The following is a 26,958-nucleotide window of genomic DNA, read 5'->3' on the forward strand; positions in this document are numbered from 1 at the left end:
GCCAGCAAGCACTACATGTACTTGTAAATCTACACGTTTGCTTTAAAAAGGCATTCCATTAGCCCAGAGGTAGTTCTTTATAGCAATATCCGCAGGGGAACAACATATCCAACATAAGTGGGTAAAAAGGCCTTCCTTCTTAATGTTGGTTTCTAAGCCTCGCTGGAAGGTGTTGACACTTGGAAGAATCAGCTGACTCTGTTGGTGATGGGCCTGTGGAGGTAAAAGTGCTTTGGAAGAGCTGGTTGGAAGCATGAGGTGAGTTTACCAGAAGGTCTGCAGACAGATCTGTATGGACCGTGATTGGGTCAGAAGGAGCCTAGAGAGCTGACTGCAGAGATTTAAGTTGACATTTCAGTGACTGATTTTGAGGATAATCTGGCAGAAGTTGTCCAGTGTCTTGTTAGCCATATCTGTGGGTCTGATGGGGTCAGGAACACTGTGGGGAGTATGTCCAGCATCAGTGGGGTGCTGCTGCCTCCCCCTCAACGTGTTCCTTCATCTCAGGGAAAGCCTGGAGCTGTATTTTCCCGGCTCCTTCCCTGTGTGACCCCAGGTTAGGTTCTGCTCAACTGTGGGAGTCATTGGAGACATTTCTCTGTTGTTTGTGGCCCCCGAAATAGATGCGTGGCAGGTGGCACACTCGAGGGTCCCTGAAGCCCCCTGCTTCCCTGTATTAAAAACCTTTCTGATCTGGGGTTACTCTTTCCTTATTTGAGTCGTGACTAATACAGGACTCTTTGGTCATTTCAAGTTCTGATGGTCCCAGGGCCTTTCTGGTCACTTGTGTGGACTTGGAGTCATGATCTGAGACTAGAGATTTCACTTGATAGGAACGTTATTGGGTTTTCTCCATTGAGGCCCTGCCCAGGTGGCTGCTTGGGAACTTTAGGGTTATGAGTGGTCCAGGGACTGGCACAACCATGCTAGAGGGATTGTCAGTGGAAATGCTCAGTAACGCTGGGAACCAAACACTTCCCAACATTATCGAACCCTCAGTTGGTGCAAGACACTGTGTCAAGCTCTGTGGAAAACAGAGTGGTGAATAATGACACGTGTTCCTAACTTCAAAAAATTTCCACTTCATCTAGAAAGGGCAGAAATGGGCAACCTGTAGGAAGGTAGGGAGCTGGACGTGGCCATGTTCTCTATCGTTTCTGTGTGGGTGTCCCTCTGCAGGGGAATCAGGTGCCAGTCTGAGTGGTTCTTGAAGGTGTGTCCACGTTTCTTTCCACCTCACCCATGACCTTTTGAAAGTAGTGAAGTTGTAGCATGTGTTCTTCTTGGGTAGGTTTTAATGGATCATTTTTATAAAACACTCCGTCTTGACCTTGTACCGCCATTTGTTGAACAAAGAGAAGTTACATAAACCACAGAAGGGAGAAGCGTGGATAGCCTGCTGTGTTTCATAGTCAGTGTGTGTAATGAGTTAAGGATGGTTTTTCAGCATCAAATAAAGAAGTAATTGAGATTTGGGCAACGCGTAGTCCTTTTCTTTTAACAGAGACTTCATTTCGATATTATTAGCGTTATCTCCTTTTTTTTTTTTTTAGGGAAATTTTTTTTTATTTTTTTATTTTATTTTTTTTTATTTTTTAATGATTTTTTATTATATTATGTTAGTCACCATACAGTACATCCCCGGTTTCCGATGTAAGGCTCGATGATTCATTAGTTGTGTATAACACCCAGTGCACCATGCAATACGTGCCCTCCTTACTACCCATCACCGGTCTATCCCATTCCCCCACCCCCCTCCCCTCTGAAGTCCTCAGTTTGTTTCTCATAGTCCATAGTCTCTCATGTTTCATTCCCCCTTCTGATTACCCCTCCCTTTCTTTATCCCTTTCTTCCCCTACCGATCATCCTAGTTCTTATGTTCCATAGATGAGAGAAATCATATGATAGTTGTCTTTCTCTGCTTGACTTATTTCACTTAGCATTATCTCCTCCAGTGCCGTCCATGTTGTAACAAATGTTGAGAACTCGTTCTTTCTTTTTTTTTTTTTTTTTTTTTTAAAGATTTTGTTTATTTATGTGACAGAGAGACATCCAGCGAGAGAGGGAACACAGCAGGGGGAGTGGGAGAGGAAGAAGCAGGCTCATAGCGGAGGAGCCTGATGTGGGAATCGATCCCGGAACGCCGGGATCACGCCCTGAGCCGAAGGCAGGCGCTTTAACGACTGCGCTACCCAGGCGCCCCGAGAACTCGTTCTTTCTGATAGCTGAGTAATATTCCATTGTATATATGGACCACAACTTTTTAATCCAGTCATCTGTTGAAGGGCATCTTGGCTCCTTCCACGATTTAGCTATTGTGGACATTGCTGCTATGAACATTGGGGTGCATATGGCCCTTCTCTTCACTACGTCTGTATCTTTGGGGTAAATACCCAGTAGTGCAATGGCTGGATCATAGGGTAGCTCAATTTTTAACTTTTTTAGGGACCTCCACACTGTTTTCCAGAGTGGCTGTACCAACTTGCATTCCCACCAACAATGTAGGAGGGATCCCCTTTCTCCACATCCTCTCCAACAATTGTTGTTTCTTGCCTTGTCTATTTTTGCCATTCTAACTGGCGTAAGGTGGTATCTCAGTGTGGTTTTGATTTGAATTTCCTTGATGGCTAATGATTTTGAACATTTTTTCATGTGTCTGTTAGCCATTTGTATGTCTTCATTGGAAAAGTGTCTGTTCATATCTTCTGCCCATTTTTTGATTTGTTTATTTGTTTCTCGTGTATTGAGTTTGAGAAGTTCTTTGTAGATCTTGGATACCAGTCCTTTATCTGTAGTGTCATTTGCAAATATCTTCTCCCATTCCGTGGGCTGCCTCTTAGTTTTTCTGACTGTTTCCTTGGATGTGCAGAAACTTTTAATCTTGATGAAGTCCCATAAATTCATTTTATCTTTTGTTTCTCTTGCCTTTGGGGATGTGTCATGAAAAAGGTTGCTTTGGCCGATGTCGTAGAGGTTGTTGCCTATGTTCTCCTCTAGAATTTTGATGGATTCCTGTCTCACATTGAGGTCTTTCATCCATTTGGAGTTTATTTTTGTGTATGGTGTGAGATAGTGGTCAAGTTTCATTCTTTTGCATGTAGCTGTCCAATTTTCCCAGCACCATTTATTGAAGAGACTGTCTTTTTCCCACCGGATGTTTTTTCCTGCTTTATCAAATATTAGTTGCCCAAAGAGCCGAGGGTCCATTTCTGGGCTCTCTATTCTGTTCCATTGGTCTATGTGTCTGTTTTTGTGCCAGTACCATGCTGTCTTTGTGATCACAGCTTTGTAGTACAGCTCGAAATCCGGCATTGTGATGCCCCCAGCTTTGTTTTTCCTTTTCAACAGTTCCTTGGAGATTCGGGGCCTTTTCTGTTTCCATACAAATTTAAGGACTGTTTGTTCCAGTTCTTTGAAAAATGTCCTTGGTATTTTGATCGGGATAGCATTGAAAGTGTAGATTGCTCTGGGTAGCATGGACATTTTAACTATGTTAATTCTTCCGATCCATGAGCATGGAATATCTTTCCATCTTTTTATGTCTTCCTCAATGTCTTTCAAGAGTGATTTATAGTTTCTAGAATATAGGTCCTTTACGTCTCTGGTTAAGTTAATTCCAAGGTAACGTATGGTTTTTGGTGCTATTGTAAATGGGATGGATTCCCTAATTTCTCTTTCTTCGGTCTCGTTATTCGTGTATAGAAATGCAACTGATTTCTGAGCATTTATTTTGTATCCTGCCACGTTACTGAATTGCTCTATAACTTCTAATAGTTTGGGAGTGGCTTCTTTTGGGTTTTCCATATAGAGTATCATGTCATCTGCAAAGAGAGACATTTTGACTTCTTCTTTGCCAATTTGAATACCTTTGATCCCTTTTTGTCGTCTGATTGCTGTTGCAAGGACTTCTAGTACTATGTTGAATAATAGTGGCGAGAGTGGGCATCCTTGTCGAGTTCCTGATCTTAAGGGAAAGGCTTCCAGCTTTTCCCCATTGAGAATAATATTTGCAGTAGGCTTTTCATAGATGGCTTTTATGAGATTGAGAAATGTACCTTCTATTCCTACACTCTGAAGGGTTTTAATCAGGAAAGGATGCTGTATTTTGTCAAATGCTTTTTCGGCATCGATTGAGAGGATCATATGGTTCCTGAGTCTTTTCTTGTTGATATGATGTATCACGCTGATTGATTTGTGAATATTGAACCACGCTTGCATCCCAGGTATGAATCCCACTTGATCGTGATGGATAATCCTTTTAATGTACTGTTGGATTCTATTAGCAAGTATCTTGTTGAGGATTTTGGCGTCCATATTCATTAGGGAAATCGGTCTGTAATTCTCCTTTTTGAGGGGGTCTTTGCCTGGTTTGGGGATCAAGGTAATATTGGCCTCATAGAATGAGTTTGGTAGCTTTCCTTCTGTTTCTATTTTTTGAAATAGCTTTAGGAGAATAGGTATTATTTCTTCTTTGAATGTTTGGTAGAATTCCCCAGGAAAACCGTCCGGGCCTGGAGTTTTGTTATTTGGAAGGTTGTTTATCACTGACTCAATTTCTTCATAATTAATTGGCCTGTTTAAGGAATCAATTTCTTCCGGTTTCAATCTTGGTAGTTTATAGGTTTCCAGGAAGGATTCCATCTCTTCCAGATTGCTTAGTTTATTGGCATATAGCTGTTGATAAAAATTTCTAATAATCCTTCCAATTTCAATGGTGCTCGTCGTGACCTCTCCTTTTTCATTCATAATTTTAATAATCTGGGTCCTTTCTCTTTTCTTTTGGATAAGTCTTGCCAGTGGTCTGTCAATTTTATTGATTCTCTCCAAGAACCAGCTTCTAGTCCTGTTGATCTGCTCTACTGTACTTCTGGTTTCTGCTTGATTGATTTCAGCTCTAATTTTGGTCAACTGCTTCCTCGTGCGTGGATTAGGCCTGTCCCTCTGTTGCTGTTCCAGCTTCTTGAGGTGAGAATATAAAAACTGCATTTTAGATTTTTCTATTCTTTTGAGTGAGGCTTGGATGGCTATGTATTTCTCCCTTAGGACTGCCTTTGCAGTATCCCATAGGTTTTGGACTGTTGTATTTTCATTCTCATTGGTCTCCATAAATTGTTTAATTTGATTTTTGATTTCCTGGTTTATCAAGTCATTCCTGAGCAGGATGGTTCTTAGTCTCCAAGTGTTTGAGTTTCTTCCAAATTTTTCCTTGTGGTTGAGTTCCAATTTCAGAGCGTTGTGGTCTGAGAATATGCAGGGGATAATTTCAATCTTTTGGTATCGGTTGAGACCTGTTTTGTGTCCCAGAACATGGTCTATTCTTGAGAATGTTCCATGGGCATTAGAATAGAATGAGTATTCTTTGGTTCTGGGGTGTAGTGTTCTATATATATCTATGAGGTCCAACTCGTCGAGTATGGCATTCAAAGCCTTTGATTCTTTGCTTAGTTTTTGCCAGGGTGTTCTGTCTATTTCTGATAGTGGAGTGTTGAGGTCCCCTACTATTAATGTATTTTTATTTATATGTCTCTTTATTCTGGTTAAGAGTTGGCTTGTGTATCTTGCTGCTCCCCTTTTGGGGGCATATATATTTATAATTGTCATATCCACTTGTTGAATACTTCCCTTAAGAATAATATAGTGCCCTTCTGCGTCTCTAACTATAGTCTGTAGTTTAAAATCCAATTTATCTGATATGAGAATTGCTACCCCAGCTTTCTTTTGAGGTCCATTTGCGTGAAAGATGGTACTCCATCCCCTTACTCTCAGTCTGAATGCATCTTTGGGTTTGAAATGAGTCTCTTGTAGACAGCAAATGGATGGGTCATTTCTTTTTATCCAATCTGCAACCATGTGGCGTTTTATGGGATGGTTCAAACCATTTACATTAAGACTGATTACTGAGAGATATGATTTTAATGTTGCCATGTTGCCAGTAAAGTCTTTGTTTGTATTGGCTGTGACTTTCTGTTCTGTATCACTCTTGGGGCCTTTTTACTTTTATAGAACCCCCCGTAATATCTCCTGTAGGGCTGGTTTCATGGTTACAAAATTGGTTAGTGACTGGCGATTCTGAAATGTCTTTATTTCTCCATCAATTCTGAATGACAGCCTTGCTGGATAAAGGATCCTTGGCTGCATGTTTTTCTCTGAAAGAGCTTTAAATATGCTCCCCCAACCCTTTCTCTCATTCCAGGTCTGTGTAGACAGGTCTGATATAATTCTGATGCTTTTGCCTTGGTACGTGAGAAATTTCTTTGCCCTGGCCGCTTTCAATACTGTATCCTTGCATCTAATATTTGCGAAATGCACTATGACGTGACGTGGCGTAGGTTTGTCGTGGTTGAGCTTGGGAGGGGTCCTCTCTGCCTCTTGGACACGAATGTTTGTTTCCCTTGCTAGATTAGGGAAGTTTTCAGCTATAATTTGTTCAAATATCTCTTCTAGACCTCTGTTTTTCTCCACCCCCTCGGGGATGCCGATGATTCTAACATTGGATCGTTTCATTGAGTCAGTAATCTCCCGTAACCTACATTCATGGGTGTGGATTTTTTTAAGACCATCTTCTATTTTCATTTTTTCCTCTATTAACCCATCCTCCAATTCACTAACCCGTTCCTCTGCTTCTGCGACCCTGGCCGTCAGAGCCTCTAGTTTTGCCTGCATTTGGCTCATAGAATTTTTAATTTCTGTCAGATTCGCTCTCATTTCTGTCCTTAGGGATTCTATATTCTCAGTAACCTTTTCGTTAATAGTTTTTTCAATTCTACTCATCATTTTGACCATCGTTACTCTGAATTCCATTTCTGATAATTTGGTTACATCCATATCCATTATTTCTGTGGCAGAGGCCACAGACTCACTGTCTTTTCTTTGCTGGGGGGGGCTTCTCCTTCTTGTCATTCTGATGAGGAGAGGTTGCGGGGTTTCCAGAGCCCAAATTATTGACTGGGTCCCAGGCCGTGCCCCTTGTTTTATAGGGATCTTGGGGATGTGGGCTTCTTCTTTAAAGATTTTATTTACTTATTTATGTGGCAGCCAACCAGCGAGAGAGGGAACAGAAGCAGGGGAGTGGGAGAGGAAGAAGCAGGCTCCCAGCGGAGGAGCCCGATGAGGGACTCATTTCCGGAACGCCGGGATCACGCCCTAAGCCGAAGGCAGGCGCTCAATGACTGCGCCACCCAGGCGCCCGGGTTGTGGGCTTCTTGATTTTTCAGCCTGCCTTCTGTGTTCTGGGGGAGGGGCCTGTGGCGCCGATACTCAGGCAACCCTGTTTGGGTAGAGTCTCCGCGTCCCCTGCGAGGGGGGATGGGGATGGGCACTCCCTGAGCCGGTATTTCCAGGCTTTTGTTCTCTGGCGGCTTTCCCTGGCGGTTTGCTGTGCCTCTTCTGAGAGTCAGAGCAGCAGCGGCCAAATTTCAGCCTCTGTCACGGAACAGAAGGATTGCGGCCCGTTCTCTACTAATGTTCTGGCCACTTTAACTCTGTTTCTGTTCGTGCTGCTCAACCCTGCAGCGTCCCGGATGTGCACCCCACACCCGGCGTCCCAGCCCTCACTTCCAGGGCCGGCGCGTCTCTGTCCTTTGTGTTTCTAACGCCGCCAGCCGCCCCGCGCGCGCTCCCGGATCTCCCGGTCTCAGTCTGGATCCAGTGAGCGCACTGGGATTCCGGTGTTCCGCGAGATGCCTGGTGGCGCGCGCACCCGGCTCACGGTCTCAGTCTGCTGTTTTGCGGGTGCCGTCCGCGAGCCCCGCCCGCTCCCCCGTGCAAGTGGCTACCGCTTCCCGGCACCCGAACGCGGCGGCTCCCTCCCCCTTCCGTTTATCTTCCGATATCTGTGCACAGTTTCATGGCTCCCCGCTTCGTACCTCAATACTCAGCGCTGGAGATGTTCATTTGTAGAGATCCAGATGCATCTTCCTGCGTCTCAGGCTGGTTCCGTGGTTGTTTAGGCTGGTCTGGTACCTATCCAGCTCGACTCGGAGGACCGGCTGAAAACGGTGTCTCCTACTCCTCCGCCATCTTAACTCCTCTCCAGCGTTATCTCCTTTTTAAAAGGCAAATACAGCTTTAAAATGGTCTTTATGATTAATTAGATCTCTTTCACATCTGCCTGACAATTTCTGATTGTTGAGTGTTTCCTTTTCCCTGCAAAATGACGGGGGACAGAAACCATGAAAAGATCTGTGTTTGGCGCCTTTCCCAGCCTCAGACCTGTTTCCGTCCAGGATGAGCACACTGGAGACCTGGGTCCTCTCGTGGGGCTGAGGGGAGGATGGAATTACAAGTCCAAGTGGGTCAGGGTGGGGCCCCAGCGAGGACAGAAATCCAGCTTGAGAGCCTGTGTCCCCAAGAGGCTTCATTGCTCCTAAGTAAGAAAGATTAGGGGGATATCTGCACTTTAAACAATAACAGCAAATATTCGAGGGGATGTTCCATCCCCGAAACAAAGATCTTTTTCTCTTGAATTCTTGGAATATACTCTGTAGTTTTCAGACACTGTAAGCAAGATCTATGGGGTAACCTTGGACCCAGCTCCCACCTTACTGTTCAAGAAAACCTGTGCCAGGCCTTGAACCTGCTGTGTGTGCAGAGTCGGAAGCGAGGAATGGAAGGTGTCCAAAATTCTATTTTTTTTTAAAAGTGTGTGTTGGAGGGGGTAAAACTGTGGCAATGAAATGTTTCAACCAAAAGCAGCTTTGACTCCTGCAGGCGAAGTCTTAAAGACCCATTGTAGACTTCCATGTCACGTTGTTTTCCATTTGGAATGAACACCAGCGCATGTCTCAGGCTCCAGAAGCAAAGGGATTGGTTGCAAAGGAAGCTTCTTTGTCCATGCAATTGCCCCCCTCCCAAGAACAGAAATTTTTTTACCTAATGACATTATAACAGATGTATAAGTCTTCTGGTCCTTACCTGGAGAGAAATGTTACCTTGATAAGGGAGGCCTGTCAGAAATCTTGGTTTAAGAAAACATACATAGATGACCAGCCTAGAATCTTCGGAGAATCTTATTTTCTTTAGAGTGCTACTAGAGGGGAACACCTACTAGATGCCAATAAAAGGACAGTAGAAGGGTCTCCGTGCCTTTCCATGGAGTGTGCACATTTAGCCTTGCCTTCAAAGTGGCTACTAGCCTCATTTAGAATTAATGATTCCTTCTGGATGAGTGGAAACATTATTGGTTTCTTCACTTATATCGTCAATGCTGAAAACACCCTTTCAGGGCACACATACACAAGCAACAAACTTCGCTGGCTAATACAATTTTTCCTTATTTATAAATCTAATAAGAATTGTAGCTGTGCTCACACATGAATCTGTACAAAGTACATTGATTAATGTAAGTTTGGGAAATACGAGAAAATGCATGTGTTGTTCAAGCTGAGCCCTCCCACTTACGACTTAGGTGACCGTGGACAGTGACTTCTAGCTTAGGCTCACTGTCATCATTAACATGAACTGTAAATTCATAAAGATTTTCAAAGCGAGTTATTCCTTGAGATCTTTCTCTGCTCTTGAATGAACTGAGAAAATTGGGGAGCAAAATTATTTGGCTCTTCCTTAATAAAACAGTTCAGACTGCTTATTTGTACCTAGGTTTCACTTTTTTTCTCAGGAGCCACTTTATTTTGGTCCTGTTTTTGTCCTCAGATCCCCTCAAATATCATCAAAGGATCTAAAAACAGAACTGGGATTCAATTCAGGACTTTGTCCAAAGAGTCACTTACAACACATTTGTAATTTGTACTTACACTCATAAATTAAGAAGATTATATTAATTTATATGAGTTTATTTTAATAAATATTTATTGCATGCTTGCTTCACGAAATGCAGAGCCAGCACAGTCTCAGAATTTATAATCAGTTAGGGGAGCCAGGGGCCAATCACTGTAATGCTGGGAAGTGGAATGTTTGTCTGGGGAAAGATTTATTATTCCGGGGGCAACAGAAGTGGGATGGAGAGAGTTCATGCGCCTGTCCAGAGTGCTAGAGTGGCCTCTGAGCTAGGTCCTGGAAAATTGGTAGGATTGACATGCAGGTTCTCAATCTGGAGACATCATTTTGATGTATGAAGGTTTGAAAGTGATACTCTCCTGCTGTGTTTCTCTTAAAATAGAACAGGCTTCTAAATTGGGATTTATGAATATCCAGACACAAAGCTGATTTACATGAAGAACAGCTGTATACCCTGTTTGCAGGTTAAGTGCAGTTATGTTTGCTGATGTTGAACTGTGCTCTTATTGGTGGCCGCATTTTACACACTTTGATTCTATCGGTGTGTAATGAGACGTCCAAGTCTCTAAGGTGTAAGTCTAACTATTCGGGACTCTTTTTTGGATTCTCTTTGCCAGGCATTGCTTAACATCTTGGACAAAAATTACTCCATCAAATCGTAGAATTTTATTTTATAAATCCTATAGTCTGGAATTAGCACTTTGTAGTTCAGATGATTGTTGTTAAACTTCCCCATTTTTTAAAAAGGGAGAAATGGAGGTCCATGGAACTGAAGTGCCCTGCCCCATCACAAAGTATTTACTGATATTGTTATTTGAACTTAAAGAGCTCATTCTTGCAACGCACTGAGTCTAGGCAAAGAATAAAAGAGTCCAAATTATTAGAAAATAAAGGAATCTTCTTTTGAGTTTGTTCTATTGGTATACAGCTCTTCTTATATGCTTTATGTTTATATGTAAGAAATTCTGTGATCCTCAAAGCAACCCTATGGGGTGCAGTCTTAATATTCTTCCTCCTGTTTTACAAAAGAGAGAAATGAAGCCCAAGAAGTTAAGTAACTTGCTGAAGTCAGATACTTTGTTAGTTATCAGACCCAAACTGGATGTGTCCAAATAGTTTGCCCAAATTATGTTGTATCCAGAGAGCCCAGAAGAAGCAGGCATTACAGATGAAGGGAAAGGCCAGTGCAGCCCGGAATCACAGGGGGCTGTGGGCTCTCATCTCACCCCTGGTCTGGTCCAGTTTTCCAGGTTTTGGGGAGGGAAGGGGTCAGGTATTACATTGTACTCCAAAAGGACTGTATGTTTATCCCCTCTCTTTCAGGTAATAAGTATTTACAGATCCTGGTAACTAGAAAATTCAGTTCAACCAACAGTTGAATGCAGGTCTTCTGGGTATTTATCTAGAATTAAATCTGAACAGAGTCAGCCAGATTAAGGTGCTGGTATAAAAATGGGTTTTGAAGAAAGAAATAAATAGGTGAAGTATGCTAAGAATTCAGTTCATAAAATTTAATCAAACAATAAGGGGGGAGAGTCATATTTTTTCTCCTTTAAAAAAAAATGAGTTCAGGGTTGCCTGGGTGGCTCAGTTGGTTAAGCATCCAACTCTTGGTTTCAGCTCAGGCTGTGATCTTAGGGTTGTGAGTTCAGGCCCTGCTTTGGGCTCTGCACTGGGTGTGGAGCCTACTTAAAAAAAAAAATGAATTCAGATAAATAAAAACAAAAAAATTTCTTTTAGATTCATGAACCACCCACTTTTTCTTTACACATCATTTTCTTGTTTTGGTACTAGCCCACCAGCAACATGGTAGTAAACAAAGATGGAATTTGCTACTATGTCATTTCAGAGTTGCACACTTTTTGCAATCAAATGTTCCTTGAGTTTGACAATAAATCTGAAAACTTAGAAGAGTCTAACCTTTTAGAAGGAAAAAATAAGTGCAGAAAGAGAGAATTATGGGGGGTGGGGGGCAGGTATCTTTCTTACCTGCCCAAACTTAACTTTGTTCTAGAACTTACTATTCTGTAGGAAGTCTTACAGCACTGCTGCTCTTTAATGCTCCATATATATGATTTTCCTCTCTGAGCTTTGCTTTTCTGCCTTTATCATGTGTGATTTTTTAAAAAAGTTAAAAAAAATTTTTTTTATTTGTATTTACTTGAGAGAGAGAGCGAGTGGAAGAGTGGCAGAGGGAGAGAAAGCAGGGGGGAGGGGCAGAGGGAGAGAGGGAAGCAGGCTTTCTGCTCAGCAGGAAGTCTGACTTGGGGCTTGATCCCAGGACCCCGGGATCACGACCTGAGCCAAAGGCAGACACTTAACCAACTGAGCCCCCCAGGAGCCCCCTTGTGTGATCTTTTCTATCCTGAAGTTTTGGATGGATATTTACCTCCAGCTTAAAACCAGAACCTTGTGGTAAAGCCCTGCTCCTGCCACTTCATGTGGCCATCGTCATGGGAGGCAGACTCATTTCACGAGTCTCACTGGAAAATTGAATGACGTCATGGAAATGCAAAGTACTACACAAGCACAGTGATCAAAGACAATTCAATCAACAGGTAAAAAGACTTGTAATACTTTATGTAACCTGGAATCAGTACCTTAGACTTAGTAGACACTCCAGAAATGTTTGTTTGATTAAGTGTCGTTTTAATGAGCAATCTCTGTTTAAGGAAGAAACCGGAGATGTGATAGTGCTCAGACCTTCACTAAGTGTTTGTTGTGAAAGTACTGATACCCTGAGTGAAGAAGAGTGCCAGAGAGTATTACTTTGCAGCTTCCCTGCTCCCACAGAAGCTTTCTTGATTAAATAAAAATGCAAAAAGAAAGGAATAAAGCCTTAACAGCAACACAAAAACCACTTAGTTTGAGCTGATTTGTATAACTTGGTGTCTTAAAACCTAGATCCTTTCGATAATTTCAGACTCAGGGGCCCTGATTTCTGTCCTGGAGCATCAGTGACTGTCCAGTTATTAGTAAAATGCTGTGTTCGTGGAATTGAAAATTTTAGACTAAAGCCATCATTGGAGTTATCTGTGCGAAAGGACATGGTAAGCTTAGTTTTATTCTTTTAGTGAAAGTAGAATTTCCATTTTCAAGTGTGAAATTCTGCAGTCAAAGCAATTTTTTTAAAGATTTTATTTTTAAGCAATCTCTACCCAACATGGAGCTTGAATTTACAATCCTGAGATTGAGAGTCACATGTTTCACCAACGAAGCCAGCCAGGTGTCCCTCAAAGCAATTTTTAAGTGTAATTGGAATACCTAAAAAGATAAGAATTGGACCATCAGTGGAACCCCTAAAAAGGCAAGCAGGGAGCCCACACAAGGGCTGTGGCGATGTGATAATGCACAGGGGTGCTTGGCAGGTAGCACCGTAAGTGGGCAGGGGAGAGGTGAAGACAACGGGCGTGGGAGCTATGCTTGGGATGGTAGCCTGGGGCCAGGCTGTGAACCACTTTCCACGCCGCGTGGAGTTTGTACTTTATTCTGTTACCCGTTATTTGTAATGGCACCTACTTCATAGGACTGTGTGGGCTCAGTGCGATAATCATGCATGTCAAGCACTCAGCATGGTGTTTGACACACAGTAAGTGTTTTCTAAGTGTTAGTTTCAGTAGTTGTTGTTGCTGTCACTATTTTTATCAGAGGACACCTCTGAGGTTTTAGAGCATGATCTGTTGGGTGACAGTGTAGGCCATGAACTGGAAGAGGAGAAACGGGAAGACAGTGCATCAGTTAGGAGCTGTTGGCTGGTACCTGGGGTTCAGACAGAGGGAGTGGAGAGAAGGTGGGCTCAGCAGGCGGACTGGGCAGGGCTTGAAAAGAGAATAGTGACATGGAGCCCTCTGGTTGGGATGATTGGGGAATGGCGACCCCTAGGGAAAGAGGAGAAAAGCGGGTTTGTGGGGCTAGGATGCAACGGTTCTGTTCATCCTTTCCCAAACGGTGCTGAGCAGACTGCATGCTGTCGAGGTTGTACTTATGATGCACAGGACTTGTGAGGGAGTGTGGTGTGTCTGTGAGATCTTAAAGAAGCTGGAGAGGACCAGACTTTGTGTTTGATGAAGACACGGTGACCCTGGAGTCCCTTGGAATGTTTAAGGCCCAAATTGGGGAATTAGGAGACCTGGCAATTACAGTCATGAAGTCAGGAGAGAGCCAGGAGACAGGAATGTCCCCCCGAGGAGGAAGGGGGAAATGAGGGTTCCATGTGAAGGGAAGCTGCTCATATTCTTTTCTTGCCCTGTGTGTGTGTGACTGGCTTAGCACACACACAGGCTTGCAGGGTAACCTGAAAACATGTGTACATGTTTCATGGGTTTGTCTGTAATGCATGAGTGTGGCTAACTTTTGAGTGAGTGTGCATAATCACTCAGCATGTCCATTACACCTGTATCAGTGTACTCATCAATTTCAGAATAATGACTAATATGTAATATTTAATACCACGCTTTTTAAAAAAGATTTTATTTATTTGACAGAGAGAGCAGCAGAAGGAGAGGGAGAAGCAGACTCCCCACTGAGCAGGGAGCCTGACGTGGGGCTCGATTCCCAGGATCATGACCTGAGCCGAAGGCAGACACCTTACTGACTGAGCCAGCCAGACGCCCTTAATACCACACGTTACTGCATAGTATATATTAGTAATTAATAAGGTATAATGACCTATTCTATGTTTTTTCCCCTCCAGTTCTGTAATGTTTAACTGAAATATGCACACGTACATTGGCAGAATTCTGACATCAGTTCCCTGGAGTGAGAGCTATTATGGTGTGAAGGCCAAGTGGAAGCCACTAGAACTGTTGTACCCTTCAAAATAGTGCACCAAGAGCAGTAACACATTCCTGGCAGGGTGGCAGAGATTAGTGCCACCATCAGGACTCGAAAGATCCAAGGGTGATGATTCCTCCCACATCTCCAGCCCACCTGCTTGGCCTGTGCAGAGGGCAGGTGGGTCTTAGAGAATGGCAGGGGGCTATCATAAGCTTAACCAGGTGGTGGCTCTGGTTGCAGCTGCTGTGCCAGATGTGGTTTTCTTGCTGTAACAGATCCACATATTTGCTGGCAAATGGTATGCTGGTGAAAGCTGCTTTATTCTGTGCCTGGCAGGGCCGGCACTGTTCCTTCACACTTATCCCTTTGGGTTCTACCAGCTCTCTGGCCTATGTCAGGACATGATCGCATTCTTTATTCCAGGGGCTACTGATCAAAGCAGGAATAACTCCTCTAGATGAGGAAACTATAAAGGGACTTGGGATCCTCTTTTGGACAGAGGGCTAGCATGTTTTTGGCTGTGAGAGGGATAGGTGCATTATATTAGGTGGAAGTCTGATTTTACCATTGACTTTATTTGGAAGTTAAGTGTGGTTAAAGAGGTGTGTGTATGGATCCCACGTTGGCAGGATTGGCGGATTGCAGTGGATTCATATTGAGTCAGCATGGTTGGAAATCTGCGTGTAGCTTGGGCCACAGGCAGCAGTTTTCACAAGATCTAGAAGACAGAGGTGAAGCAGCAGCTGCATGTGCTCTCACAGAGAAAGTCAGCACGAGACAGCTGGAGCACATGGGCTTACCTTCTTGGCTTGGGGCAGCTGTGAGGCCGGCAGCTCCTCCAACACCCACAAGCCTTTGTTTGTTCCTCGCATCTGCATGTGTGATAAATAGCTTTCGTGTCTTCATCCAAGCTGTTGACCAATCGACAATACAGTTTTTTTGTCCAGAATCAGCTACATGGCACTATTTATTTTATAGGGCAGTACAGCACAAATACACTGGTGTAATAGCAGCAGCAGCAAACACTTATTGAGCACTTACTGTGTGCCAGGCACCGTTCCAGGTGTTTTTCATATCTTTATTTAATTCTCCCAACAACCCCGTGATCTGGGACCTTCCATTGCTCCAGCTTTACAAACAAGTAAACAGGCACAGTGAGGGTTAAGAGTAGTACAATTGGTGCTGAAAGCCAGACTGCTTGAGACCAGTGTCCGTGCTCTTAAATTCTAGGGCAGCGCTGCTGTCTGGAGCCCCTTCCTTGCAAGTTTCCCTGTGATCCCTTCAACCACATTCTCTGGGGGTTCTCAAGGTATTGAGCCCGCTTGTTTCCTTCATTCACTTCTGTCCTGGCTTTGAAGAAGCATTGATACGACGCTTTGTGCCAGGCACTGTTCTAAGCACCTGCTGAACACTCAGCAGGAGGTCCTCATGACAGCCCTGTACGGTGGGTGATGTATCCTGTCCTTTCAGATAGAGAACCGGAGGCACAAAGAGGGGAAGGGATTTGCTTGAATCACACAGGCTCCATGTAGCAGAATTGGGGTCTGAGAGCAGGCAGTGTGGCTCTGGAGTTCTTGAGCTAACATACAGCACAGACGCTGCTGTCAGCTTGTCAAGAATGACCTCAGCGAGAGACTGTCCAGGGTTTCTCCATCCTGTATATGGAGAGAATTTGTCCTCAACGTGGAGTCTTGCGTACTTAGTTCTGCAATAAGTGAGTCTACCCACCAACGCATTTGGAACCAAATTCCAAGCAGCTGTAAACAGTAAATATTTTGTTTCCGTTATCTTTGTAGCAATAGCACGAGAAAAGAATTAAGGACCAAAACTATGGGAGTTTTAAATATTTTTTGTTAAGTGTTTGTATGTGATTTATGGGAAAATAACTTCCTGGAAAACAACTTTGTTTCACAAAAAATGACCAGCTTGCCACACCTTTCGTAAATCAATCTGTAGTATAAGTTAGGTGTGTTTTCATAGCAACCAAATTGTGAGAACATTTGGCAGCTAAGGGCAGCCGCGCTGTTAGGATGGTGTAACCACGCCGGAAGTTACGCCGCGAGGCTGGCGAGACCCATGGCAGCCCGGAGCTGAGTGGCTGAGCTGCCCTCGCCCTCCGCACCTGACTGTGCCTGCCCCTCGCACTCCACACATGCAGCTCTGCCTTGCTCGGTGTTGTCCTTAGTAAAACCACAGTTTCATAAAAATAGTAAAATATGAGAAGATACAGAAGACCACATAAAACTAAAGTACAGTCTGATTATTGTAAAGTGAACACCCTGTGTCTTAACTAGCCAGGCTGAAAAAGAGAACACTGCCAGCCACCCAGATGTCCCCTCCTTTCCCCTCCCTGCCAAAGGCAAACATGCTCTTGCCCTTACTTGGAGTCCCTTCCCTCTCTTCTCTATGGTTTTTTTTACCCAAGTGCGCATCCTTACACACTTGACTTCGGTTGTTTGCTTTTGCGAGATTTGGGGTTTGCTTTTGCTGCTTTCCCAACTTTTTGTTTTGGAGAATTTCAGACTTGCAGAAAAGTTACCTGGTTTTAAAATGAACACTAATATGCCTTTCACCTAGATTCACTAATGGTTAGCATTTGGCCAGATTTGCTTTCGCTCTCTCTCTCAATGCGTGTGGTGTATATATTTATACACACATACATATATATATGCACATAAATCTTTTATAGTGGACGCATATATGTGCATGTGCTTTGTGTGTGTGCGCATGCGTCCTCTTTCCTGAGCCCTTGAGCCATTAGAGAGTAAGTTGCAAGCATCATGCCCCCCACTCTTAATTCTTCAACATGCTTCTCTTAAGAACAAAGATGTTCTCCTATGTAGACAAAATAAATGGTCACACTCAAGAAATTTAACATTAACAAAATACTCTTATCAAATATTTAGTTCATATTCAAATGTCCCCACTTGTCCAGTAGTATCCTTTAGAACTTTTCTTTTTTTCATCCAGGATCCAGTCGGGGATCGTTTATCGCATTTAGTTATCGTACATCTGTGTCGTCTCCTTTGATCTAGAACAACTTCCAGCCTTTTTTGTCTTTAATGACACTGACATTTTTGAAGAGTTTGGAAGTCTGCTTTTTAAAATAAATTTTTGCATTGAGGTATAATATGCATAAATAAAAATGCATTAATTTTAAGTTTACGTTTGAAGAATTATCACAAAATGAACACATCCACATAACCAAACCTAGATGAAATAGTCAGGATTTCAGAATTCCCTCTGTGTGCCTGTCAGTGCTACCCACTCCCGATTCCTACATATAACCACATTCTGGCCCCATTAACCAGTTTTTCCAGTGTTTGGATTTCATAGAAGCGGAATCTGTGATATGTGTTCTTTTGGGGCTCCTCCTGTACTCACTGTTAAACTTGTGAGATTAATCCCTGTTGCCCATAGTTGCATTTGGTTCATTTTCTTTGCTGTAGGCTGTTCTCCGTGTCGGTGTATCTCAGTCTGTCTGTCCATCCTCCCATTGACGGATGTGTGGCTTATCCATCTTGGCTTCGACAGAATTCCTACACATGTGGATGTCCTGTATCCTGGTGCACACTTGCATGTGTTTCTGTCGGATAAATAAATGTCCGGGGATGAAATTGTTGGGTCACAGAGTGTGAATGTTTTCAACTCTCACAGAGAAGAGTAAACTGCTTTACAAATTGTGTTAGCAGTTCCTCCTCTGACCCGCGGTGTATAACAGCTCCGGTGTATGACACCCTACCAGTGCCTGTCAGCCCGTCTGCTTCCAGCCGCTCTGGTGGGTGTGGTTTCTTTTGGTAGCTTTCATTTTTGATTCCCTGATTTGATTTGCATTTGCCCCGATTGAGTGCCTTTTCTTACTTCATTGGCCATCTGGGTTTCTTCTTTTGTGAAGTGCCTGTTCAAGTTTCCACTGAGTCATCTTTTGTGTTTTGTTTTCTTGTTAAGTGTCAGGAGTTCCTTATATTCGGGCTACCAGTTGTATGTCAGGCAAATAACTTCTCCCACCCTGGTCTTGCCTTTGAGTAGGAAATTGCCATTTGTGTAGATCACAGTGTTCAGATATTGGTAATTCTGTGTGGTTCTACCTACGTGTGACGTTTACTAGTCTTTCCCTCTGTTAGGTTAATGCTTTTTGTGTCCTATTTAGGAAATCTTCTACCTCTGAGGTTGTGAAATTACTCTTCTGTATTGTTGCCTAAATATGTTATTGTTTATATTTTCAGATTTATGTCTGTGATCCACATAGAATTAATTTTTTTGTGTATTCTGTGAGGTCAGGTCAAGTTTTCATTGAAAATATGCATATCTAATTGAGCACTATTTTTGAAGTTTTTTTAAAAAATTATTTATTTGTCAGAGAGAGACAGAGAGAGAGCACAAGCAGGGGGAGCAGCAGGCAGAGGGAGAAGCAGACTCCCTGCTGAGCAAGGAGCCTGATGTGTGGGACTTGATTCCAGGACCCTGATTCCATGACCTGAGCTGAAGGCTGATGCTTAACCAACTGAGCCACCCAGGCATCCCTATTTTTAAAGTTTTTTAAAAGTATAATTTACATACCATAAAATAACCTCTTAAAAGTGTATAGCTTACTTACTTTTAGAATATTTATGGAGTTGTATAAGCATCACAGTGATCTGGTTTTAGAACATTTCCAGCACCCACAGGCCCCCTGCACTCATTTGTACGTAGTACCTGCTTCCAGACCCAGCAACCAAGAATCTGCTTTCTGTCCTTATAGACTTGCCTTTTGTAGACATTTCACATAATTGAAATTATGCAGTATGTGATCTTTTGCATCTGGCTTCTTTCACTTAGCATACTGTTTGAGGTTCATCCATATTGTGGCGTGGATCAGTATTCAGTTCCTTTTTACTGATGAGTCTCATTTCATTGTATGGATATACCATTGTCTGTCCATTCACCAGCTGATGCACATGTGGGTTACTTCCACATCTTGCCTGTGATAAGTAAAGCTGCTGTACACATTTGTGTACAGGTCTTAGTGTGGACAGATGTCTTAATTTCTCATGTTTAGAGACTTGGATTAGAATTGCAAGGTTGTATGGTAATTCCTTTTTGTATAATTTTATTTTTCCGAATCATTGTGCATTGACTTTCTTCTTTTGGTATACAGTTCTATGAATTTTAACACATGTATAGATTTTGTAGCCACAAGTATAATCAGGGTATAGAACAGTTCGACCCCCAGTCTTTTTCTTGTGTGGACCCTCTAGAGACCCACCTCCAACCCCATCTCTCCCCTCAGCAACAACTAATCTGTTATCTGTCCCTATAGTTTTGCATTTAGGGGCAGGTCATTAAAATAGAACTATAGAGTATAGAAAATTTTTTTAAAAGATATTATTTATTTATTTAGAGAGAGAGAGTGTGTGCATGTGCAAGTGGGGGGAGGGGCAGAGGGAGAGAGAATCTCCAGCAGACTCCCTGCTGAGCACAGAGCCCCATGCGGGGCTTGATCCCACGACCCTGAGATCATGATCTGAGCCGAAATCAAGTCCTGACGCTTAGCCAACTGAGCCACCCAGGTGCCCCTAGAGTATATAAACTTTTAAGACTGGTTTCCTTCACTTAGTATAATTGAAAGATCGAGCTTCTTCCCAGTTGTTGCATGTATTTGTTCATTCCTTGTAATGGTGAATGGTACTCCATCCCGTGGATGCACCCATCGAAGGACATTTACGCTGTTTCCAGATTTTGGCAATTGTGAATAGAGTTGCTGTAAAAATCTGTACATTTTTTGTGTGAGCATAGTGTTTAATTTCTCTAGGGTAAAATATCCAGGTTTGGAGTTGCTGGGGCATATCATCAGTGTATGTTTAGCTTTATAAGTAACTGCTGTAGATTTTTCCAGAGTGACTGTACTTTTTTGTATTGCTACAAGCTGTATGAGCATTCTTCTCGTTTCTCATCCTCATCAGTACTTGACATTCTCAGGACTTTTCGTTTTAGTCATACTACTAGACATACGGTGATGTTTATTTCCTATTTTAAATTTGCATTTCCTAAATGGCTAGTAATGTTAATATTTTTTCATGTGCATATTTACCAGCCCAGGGTCTTGAGGGTGGCTGCAAAGGAAGCGACAGATATCCATCCTGAACCAAGCACTATTTTTGAAAAGGCCGTCCTTTTCCCATGCTCTGTAGTGTCTCTTTCGTCATAAATTATGTCCATATGTGTGAGAATCTGTTTCTCAACTTTCCGTTGTTTCACCCATTTGCCCTTATGTCGATATCCACTGCCATATCCACTGTAGCCTTGTCAGAGCTGTTGGGGTCCTGCAGACCAGGTCCCCCCCCGGGTTTTCTTCAGGACCTTTCATAAAGATGGAATCATGCAGGGCGTGATGCGTTCGGGGTTCATCCACGTTGTAGCCTGAATCAAAACCTCACTCCTTTTTGTGACTGAATTCATTGTATGGATACACCATTCAGGTGATAGAACTTTGGGTGGTTTTCACTTTCTGGCAGTTAGGAATACCGCCGCTGTAAACATTCATGTACAGATTTGTGTGTGGACGTCAGTTTTCATTTGTATACCTCGGAGGAGAATCTCTGGTAACACGTATAGAAGCTGTGTGTTTAGCATTTTGAAGAGTTGCCAGTGTTCTCATTTTACATTCCTACCAGCAGTGTACGAAGACGGCAATTTCTGTTCATCCCCATCAACAGCTGTTTTCTTCTTTTTAATTGTGGCCATCCTGGTGAGTGTGAAGCAGCATCTCATTGTGGTTTTGGTGTGTGTTTCCCTGATGGCTAATGACGTTGAGCATCTTTTCAGGTGCTTGTTGGCCATCTGCTTATCTTCTTTGGGGGGAAATGTCTATTTGGATTCTTCGCCTTTTTAAAAAACGGGGTGTCATTTTGTTATTGGAAGAGTTCTTTATTCACTCCCCCTCCGGGTGTCCATAGCACATCACCCTACTTTACTCTCCTGTCTGTTCTTGATCTACTTTCATAACAGGCTTTACTTTGTGAGTTGATTTCTTGGTGAATCAACTCATTCATCTATCCATCCATTTTGTGTTTATTCAACAGATATTTAAGTGCCTTAGTTGTGTCTTTGCTATTTCTTTGCCTTCTCAGTGCTGTTCTGAAAGAGCTAGCTGCCGCTATCGTTTGGCTGGTAGCACTATCATCCTGAAGGTTCTAGATAATTACCCACGAGAGCATCTGTGCCAGTCTGAACCACACATCACCTGACGTGACATCCTCTCAGCCACAGCTGTGCCTCAAGAGTCTTACTTTCGTGTCCCCATTCCCACCAAACCAAATGCACCAACACCCTCCCCAAAAGTCTACCAATAGGTGTGTCTTTTTTTTTTTTTTTCTTTTCTTCACAGTAGAAGTTTGCTTCCTTCTGGTAATGCCCAGTCCTTTCACTTGAGTTATGGGTTCTATCTTCTCTCCCTTTTTCGGCAACTTGGCTCTTTTAGCTGCCTTTCCTTTTCCTACACCTTTAATCTCTCCTCTCTACTAGACCATTCCGTTAGCCCCCACCCAGAATGCCACGTCATCTACTTCTCTGCCGTACTTCGTGGCCAGACTTCTCTAAAGGTTTGAGCACAAGGGCTTTCTCCACTTCCCACTTATGCTCACATGTCACCCCCTGCCTCAGGCCTGGCCGGTGCCCTCCACCACTCACCTGTGTCTCTACCTGTCAAGGTATCAACAGTCTTCATACCACCAAGCCCAAGATCATTTTTCTAGCCACATTGTACTAGACATCGTGGCCCCATCCCCCTCCTTGAAACACTCCTCTCCTGGCTTTCTTAGACTCCTGTTTGTCTGACTGTCCTCCAACCCCACTTGTCCCCCTTTAGACTTTGTTGCTGGATCCCCCACCCCACACCATTTATTGACATTGAGTTCCCCAGACTTACTTCCTGGCCCTTTCCTTTCTTGTCATCATCTCCAGGGTGGTAGTAGAGACATCCCCCCTCTAGCCTAGATCTTCCCTCTGTTTGGGATGATGTGGCTGCCCCGTGACATCTTCATTTGGCAATTTCACAGACGTCTTAAACTTAAGGGGTCCAAAACTGAGCCTCTGATCTTGTCCCTAAAACCTTTACCTGCCTTAGTCTTACCCCAGGAAATACATCATCATCATTCATTTACTATGGGCAGAACCCAGGGAGTCATCCTCATTCCCTCTCCTCACCCCCCCATAACCAGTCTGTTGGAACGTCTTACCCGGCCTACCTGGATATCATATTGTGAGTCTGTCTGCTTCTACCCTGCTGTCCCCTAAGCCGGGCCATACTTACCCTTTACCTGGGCCACAGCAGCGACCTGGGAATGAGTCCTTGCTACTCCTCTTTTTAATTTTTATTTTTCTTGCTACTGCTCTTGATACCTCCAAGCCATTCATCACCCATAGATGAGTGGTTTTCTTAAAAAAGCTGGCCAGCCATGTGGGCTCCTGGATGGGATCCCAGAACAGAAATCAGACAAAAAATTGTTGAAATTTGAATAAAATCTGTGGTCTAGTTAATAACATTGTACCGACATTAATTTCCTTGACATAGTACAGTAAGATGTTAACATTAGGACAAGTTGGACAAGGAATATGAGGGAACTCCTTGTACTATATTTGCAACTTTTCTGTATGTATAAATTAGTTCAAATTAAAAAGGTTTTAAAAATTAAAATGCAAGAGAAGAAAGAAAGAACATTGGATTGTGCATTCACGAACTTAAAACTCTGTCAAAGCCTTCCATATGCCAAGCACTTGACTCTGAAGGCTTTTGATGGCTCCAGGGCTCTGCTCGCCCCTCCAGCTTCATGGAGTGATACATTTTCTGCCTCACTTGGCTTCAGCAACTTCACTTGGCCCTCTTTCAGCCAGGAGAAGAGATGATGATCTTTCCCACACCGGTCCCCCATCCAGTTCCGCCTGCCCCAGGCCCACAGTGTGACCAGCTCCTTCTCATCATCGATGTCTCCACTTCAGTGCCATTTCTTCATAGAGACCTTCCTTGAGTCTTGTCTCCAAACTAGCCCTCCTGTTCACTTGCTGTTCTCTGTGGCAGGAACCGTTTGTTTTCTTTAGGGTCCTTAGTCACAACTGGTGACTTGGACCCTTGCTTACGCTCCCTGCTACTGGTTTCTTGGCATCAGGGACAATGTATACCATGCTTGCAGTTTTATCATTAGTGTCTAGGCTGGCATACAGTGGGCGAGAGGCTAGAATCAGCAGACAGGTAGCTTCCTGTTCCTCATCGTGTAAGGAAAGCTACTCTACAGTTCAGCCTCCGAAGAAATTACGGTACTTGCACTATTTTATTCTTCCCTTCCTTGATTTTCACGCTGTTTGCAAGCAGACCGCTGCTTTAGAGAAGTAACCCTATTCTTCACATACCTGAATGCCCTCTCTGTGAGGCCTTCAGAGAGGTGCTGGAGGGTCTGAGACATAGTCAGGTGCAAGGTATTATTAGCCTTTGTAATAGGACTAACCTCATTCTTGGCTGATCTCTGGAGCACTTTGTTTGTTATAAGAATGAGTAGAATAAATTATTTTCCTTTTTAAATAAGGCAGACACACACACACACACACACACACACACATGCATTATATATACAATCATGTATTAGATGCACACATACAGCATTGTGGAATTTTTAGCCTTCAGATGTCCTTCAAGCTGGCTCTGTCTTGGCAGGGAGAGGCCTGGGAAGAGAGCCATGGGACGGGAGGCTCTGCTGCTGTCCTGCCTTTGCCAGGCACCCACTGCTGCACCCTAAGGCAGCTTGAGGAAAGGCTCCACAGCGGGGCATTTGAGAAATTGTTAGAGATGTTTTTTTAATGGTGTCGGTGATAAAGGGTTATAGATTGTCCATGAGTTTAATTTTATTCAGGATGGTAAAGAGGACATTACAAATTAAGTGTGTAATAAAAATGTAATAAATAGGAGCCATTGGGTCTGATGGGGTTGAGAACCTGTGGTTCATTGTCTGGTTTCCAGAGGTGTTATTATGGATCCTCAAGGAATTTAAAGTATTTCAAAGAACCCAACAGGAATGTCATGATTCATGATGATCCCAGGTGAAGCAGAGCTTTATGCTGGGACCTGCCACTTCGGTGGGAGGCACCATCATGCGGTGCCTTGCAGGAACTTTGCATGTTGGTGATACAAGAATTTCTGGGATATGACTAGGGCACTAGATGTTGTCACCTGCATTCAGTTCAGGAGGGCATAGTGCGCAAATCAGTCAGGTGACACCATGGCTTTTGGAAGCAGAGGTCCTCTGGCTGCTTGGCAGGTGTTCACATTGTAGGTTGGCTGGAGAAAGAGGACCCTGGAGGCAGTGGGATCCTGGAGAGGCAGAAAGAAAGGGGAGGTTGGCCAAGGCGACCAGAGTTTATCTGCTTTTCAAGTTTGCCCGGGGCTGAAGCCTCAGCTGAAGGGTCAGTTACTCCTGAAACATTCCCGGGCCTGGCTCAATGGTGTGTGCCAAATCCTATTAGCACGGTGGCCATATGCCTAGTTAAACATGCAGGCCCCATGGAGTCAGAACCCCCAGGAAATGGCAATTTGTTTAGTGGTGTGTTTTACTACATGTGTTGTTTTTAATGGGTGTAAAAGATCAGAGAGCGCCCACGTTCGTTTTATAAACTGCTTTTAGGAATCATGTAGTAAGATGTAAAGTGTATACAACGTGGAAAATGTGGCATAGCTTACAAATATTCACATTAAAAAAATTTTTAAGGAATAATATGTGTCAAGCAAGGTTAAGCTATATATACAGATGGGGTCTGAATTAGATTTTTGAACTGATTTTTCAAACCATTTTCATCTTCTTTGGAATATATTCAGTGTTTGCAAGCTTGGTTTTCTTTTTTTTATTATTTAAATTATATTTAGTTAACATATACTGTATTATTAGTTTCAGGGTTAGAATTTAATGATTCATCATTTGCGTATAACACCCAGTGCTCATTATATCAAGTGCCCTCCTTCATGCCCGTCACCCTGTTATCCCCCCCTTCCTCTAGCAAGCCTCAGTTTATTTCCTAGAGTTCAGCATCTCTTATGGTTTGCCTCCCTCTCTGTTTTCATCTTATTTTATTTTTCCTGCCCTTCCCCATCTGTTTTGTCTCTTAAATTCCACAAATGAATGAAACCACATGATACTTGTCTTCCTCTGACTTATTTCACTTAGCATAATACCCTCTAGTTCCGTCCACGTCACTGCAAATGCCAAGATTTCATTCTTTTTATGGCCGAGTGATATTAGAAATTATCCTCCCATTTTGTTTGATGGAGTATCCCTTCCTATCCTATTTCCAGTTGTTACCCTGCTATTAGTGTACAGGGTAATTTCTCCCTTAGATTTGCTACTAAATGTCATCTATAATAAATAAAAGTCAATACTTACTGGTTTCACATGCACTTGTTCTCTTTATCCCACCCATTCTTCTTTTCATGGTTCTTATATCTCTTCTCTGTTTTAATAAAGAAAGAGCCTTCTGTTGCTAGTCCATTCCTTTTCCCCTGTACGAAGAATCTAGATCTTCACTGTTCAGTACAGTAGCAGCTGGCCACACGGAGTTCTTGAAAATATAAGTCACCGGGCACCTGGGCGGCTCAGTCGGTGAGGTGTCTGCCTTCGGCTCAGGTCATGTTCCTGGGATCCTGGGTTTGAGTCCCGCTCCCAGCAGGGAGACTGCTTCTCCCTCTGCTGTTCCCCCTGGTTGTGTGTGCATGTGCTCTCTCTCTACCTCTGTCAAGTAGGTAAATAAATCTTTAAAAAAAAGAAAGAAAGAAAGAAAATGTAAGTCACAATGAAAAAAACATTAGAAGTCTATCTCTTCTCGCACTAGCCATGTTTCGAGTGCTCAGGAGCCACATGTGGCTGGTGGCCACTGCACTGACAGCTACTGCACATTCCCATTGTGGTGGACGGTTCTTTTGGACAGCTAGGTCTAGACGCCTTATACACTCCCATTAGTCCAGATCCTGTATTATCCCATCACCTACAGTTGCCCTTTGATGAAAGCCTCTTCAGTTTTCTGGAACCATCTGGAACCATCTGGAACTTTCTCCTCCAGTTCTGCCTCTCACACTTCTCTAAGCCCAGCTGTGTACGGCTGAAGTCCCCGGCCAAACTGTATTGCCGACTAGGCTGCTCTCTGCCCCTAACCTGGTCACGAGTCAGCCTGGTGTGTTCCCTGGCCCTCTGTCCCTTCTCATTTGGCATAAGTGGCAGGCATACTGGCCCAGATCTGCATCGGTCATGAGGACTTTCCTGACCAGGGATAATGGAGTTATTAGCTCTCAGCCTCATTAACTTGGCAGTTTGAAGACCCCTGTATTCCTTGTATTTTATTTCTCTCTTTCGTGTTTTTCCACTTCAGTGTGATTTTGTAGAGCCTAGCCCTGCCACTTTCCCTGAGTTTGATTCGGTGGCCTTTTTTCCAGCA

The 26,958-nt window shown here is 43.3% G+C and overlaps 1 protein-coding gene and 1 long non-coding RNA gene across 3 annotated transcripts in view; one reads left to right on the forward strand and one right to left on the reverse strand.

Moving 5' to 3' along the window:
* ADCY9 (adenylate cyclase 9) overlaps positions 1-26,958 on the forward strand; it is a 134,958-nt gene that overhangs the window by 60,918 nt on the left and 47,082 nt on the right. The window lies entirely within an intron of this gene.
* Positions 24,312-26,655, reverse strand: LOC148110544 (uncharacterized). Its single transcript, XR_015728139.1, has 3 exons — positions 26,516-26,655; positions 25,914-26,279; positions 24,312-24,850 (listed from the first exon to the last, which is right to left on the reverse strand). It is a non-coding gene; the product is annotated as an uncharacterized LOC148110544 (long non-coding RNA).

This window comes from Ursus americanus, chromosome 2 (assembly GCF_024610735.1).
Source record: "Ursus americanus isolate L20-20 chromosome 2, mUrsAme1.1.p, whole genome shotgun sequence".
Classification (NCBI taxonomy): Eukaryota; Metazoa; Chordata; class Mammalia; order Carnivora; family Ursidae; genus Ursus; species Ursus americanus.